Source organism: Frankliniella occidentalis, unplaced genomic scaffold (assembly GCF_000697945.3).
Source record: "Frankliniella occidentalis isolate FOCC.00 unplaced genomic scaffold, Focc_3.1 Scaffold219, whole genome shotgun sequence".
Taxonomy (NCBI): domain Eukaryota; kingdom Metazoa; phylum Arthropoda; class Insecta; order Thysanoptera; family Thripidae; genus Frankliniella; species Frankliniella occidentalis.
This window is the reverse complement of record NW_026267345.1, coordinates 105,500-108,819: the sequence shown is the minus strand read 5'-3', so window position 1 is coordinate 108,819 and position 3,320 is coordinate 105,500. Positions and strand designations below refer to the sequence as shown.

General features: G+C 49.8%; 1 protein-coding gene across 3 annotated transcripts in view; it reads left to right on the top strand.

The window, feature by feature from the left end:
- LOC113214135 (low-density lipoprotein receptor-related protein 12) overlaps positions 1-3,320 on the top strand; it is a 68,871-nt gene that overhangs the window by 49,165 nt on the left and 16,386 nt on the right. The gene's annotated exons all lie outside the window — the stretch shown is intronic.

Here is a 3,320-nt window from a genome sequence, read left to right as displayed (position 1 = left end):
CACAGAACCGTGGACAGTGCGGCGGGGCGGGGGTCCCGGGCGGCACAGCACCCTCTCCATTAGTACTGCTCTGAAGACCAGTTGGTGGGGTTCTCCAGGGGAATATTTTTAGCAGATGATACTTCCAGTATCACTGCTGGTACAACAGCTAAATGGGTAGCGTTGACGATAGTCACCAATAACCACATTGTAGTCACGAGCCACCATGACCCAGTATTGTCAACAATAATGCTGAACCATTGCCGTAGTAGATTATATTATCAGGAGCGGGGTATGATGGGTAGCGTTGACGATGGTCACCAATGACCACATTGTGGTCACAAGCCACCATGATAAAGTATTGTCAACAATACTGATGGGCTATTGTCCTATTAAAATATTATTAACCGAACGCCAAAGACAGAAGTCGGACACACAACGAGGCCGGCACCAGGATCACTTTGGCCTTTAAAACTCCACTCAAAATTCGTTGTCCTTGACGGGGGCCTCGTGGTACACCCTCGTATCTCGCGAACTGTAGACCGAAGAGAGAAACGGACTGTTCAGCAGGACCCGGAAACCAGGATAGCATGTGGCGAGGTGGTCGTCATGAGGACAAGCAACGGCGTCGGCTGAGTATTCCGTGCTGTGCGCACAGAAGTTGTGCAAGGCATGTGCGCATCGGCAACACCGGCGCGCACACGGCGTGCTCAGCCTTCGCGGTCTTTGTGGTGGCAAACTTGCGTGCAAGTTCATTGCGCACTGAAAGGCGCTTATGTGGTGTGGACTTGGCGCGCACGCGGCGCGCGGCGTGCACGTAGCGCGCAGGCGATGTGCACAAAATGCGCACGCGGCGCGCACAGGACCCATTTTATCATGGGATGAGGTCAAATGGACTGAATTAACACTTCAGTGCACCAAAAGTACTTTGTGCTATCCGCCCCAACATAGGCTCGTTGGTGCGGATGGCACTACGCGACGCGTCCGTGCAACAATATCCTATCTGCCCGGAAAGACTAGCCTATCTGTTTTTCGCATGGACCAGTAACTTACACTTTGGCGTTACGTTACAAAATACATAGTGTACCGATCAGTTTCGTTCTCTTTGTCGTTACGGTATAATAACGGTAACAGAACTGGTCCATCATCGGTTTGGTTACAATTTGTAACCAGTTCGCGCCGGTTCCAAAGGAAACGTTTCATGGAACGAACTTTTAACAAACTTTGAGATGTAACGTTACGAATCGTACCGACACGAAATGGTAAAAGCCACTCTGTTACAATTTGTAACGTTACAGGTCTGAAACTGTCCCCGAAAAGACATAAGTGACGTTACGAATAACACAACAATAACGGCCGCAAAAGTTACGTTACAAAACTTTTCCCCCGACGATTGTGCTACCGCCACGCCACTTGGGGGGCTTTGGGCTTCAGGTTGGTTACCACCTACCACTGCCTCGACCCGGAGCCACACGGAGTGATAGGAACAAATCCATGCCTTCGCCTTCCTCCGCATCCAGGGCAAATTCAGTCGAGACCGGAGCAGCTCAAAGAAAAGCATTTCCCCTGCCCGGTGTTGAACCCCCGACTGGGGAGCGGCTGCCCGAGACGCTCTCCACTGAGCCAGAGCGGTTCGCTGGAGAGTGCGGGCAGAGCACCAGTCTGCTTCGCTCGCCAGTCGCCGCTGGCCACCGCTTGCCGGAAGGAATTCGCGAGCGGACGGCAGCGGTGCGCTGCCCGTCGCCACCGGCAATGCGCTCCATAGTCCAGTAGAGAGCGGCTGGGGCAGCCATCCTCAAAGTCGAGGGTTCGACGCCGGGTATGCGATATGCTTTTAAGTTTCTTTCTTTGAGCTGCTCCGGTCTTGACAGAATTTGCCCTGGATGCGGGCGGAGGAAGGCATCAGAGCTCTGCAAAAGTCGCCTCGTCGACCTACCGAGCTCGACCGGGAGGCGGTCGGCACCAACCGCGTGCAGATGAGAGGTGAGGAGGGGAGACAAAGCGGGTGCTCCTCTCCTCACCTCTCACCTGAACGCGGTCGGTGCCGACCGCCTGCCGGTCGAGCTTGGTCGGTAGACGAGGCGACTTTTGCAGAGCTCTGGAAGGCATGGATTAGCTCATATCACTATGGATTAGACCAGGGGATTCTCTGCGCAGCCAGCCACAATCCAGGCGAAGTCCACGGTGCATTCAGCCGTTTCTCTCAGGAGGGCGTAGGTGTAGCCCCGGGTCGAGGCGGTGGTGGTAGACATCGAGCCCGAGACCCGAGACGCCCGCGGAGACGTGGACGTGGCACACCTGCAATCTTGTCCGACTGGGAAATTTTTGTAACGTAACTTTTGCGGCCGTTATTGTTCCGTTATTCGTAACGGTACATCTGTTTTTTTCTGGGACAGTTCAGATCTGTAACGTTACAGAACGTACCTCTAGAATGTAACGTAACTACCTGCATCGGTTTTGAGTAACGTTACATTTGTAACGAACATAATAACTCAGACGCACGGTCTGGATCGTATTTTGTAACGTTACAAAAAATGGAACTGTACAAAATGTAACTTTATTCGGTTACTGTTACGTATCATGGAACTCACTATATGTTCAATAAAGTTACCGGTGCGGTAACGTAACGGAAAACTCCGAGAAAATAACTTTTAATTTGTTATGTTACTGGTCCCTGGTTTTTCGGCGCTCTCTTCAACGCCGTCTTCTTTTCATTGTGGGTTGGCTAATATTAAAAGTAAAAAAATAAATGCAAAATTGCTTTATGTTCCTTGATCTTTAAGGAACAAGCACCAATTTTTACTTTTTACTCGTTCTTTACCTCCCTCCCTCCAAACATCACTACGTGGAGGAAGAAGAACGAGTATTGTGCTCGGTGCTGTGCAAGTTAGGACCCATTTCGCTGGAGGAAACATACAGACAAGTGCAGTATACCAAACGATAGGGTTTTACCCAGTAATGGCGCACTAATAGAGGTTTTTTCAACTTTGAAAGCAAATTTTAGAGAAAACTTGATTTATAATTTCTGTCCGCGTCGCGAAAAGTTCAAAACTGTGGTGGCAAATGGGGGATTTTGAAATGTCAATAACTCATTTCTCCGGGTGTAATTCAACCTGCTGACCACCATAAATGTGCCATGGCCGCCGTGCCTTCCAAAGTAATTACCACTCGAAATTCATTCGCTTTATAATTTTTATGATTGGGTTCACTTTGGACTTAAAATAGTTTTGGCACTGGTGAAGGCGTTGTGCGCATGCGTGAACTTGTAATGCACATAAATACAAGAAATTTGATTTATTCAGTGTGTTTGTACGACGTCAACACTTTTATTGGCTGAGCGA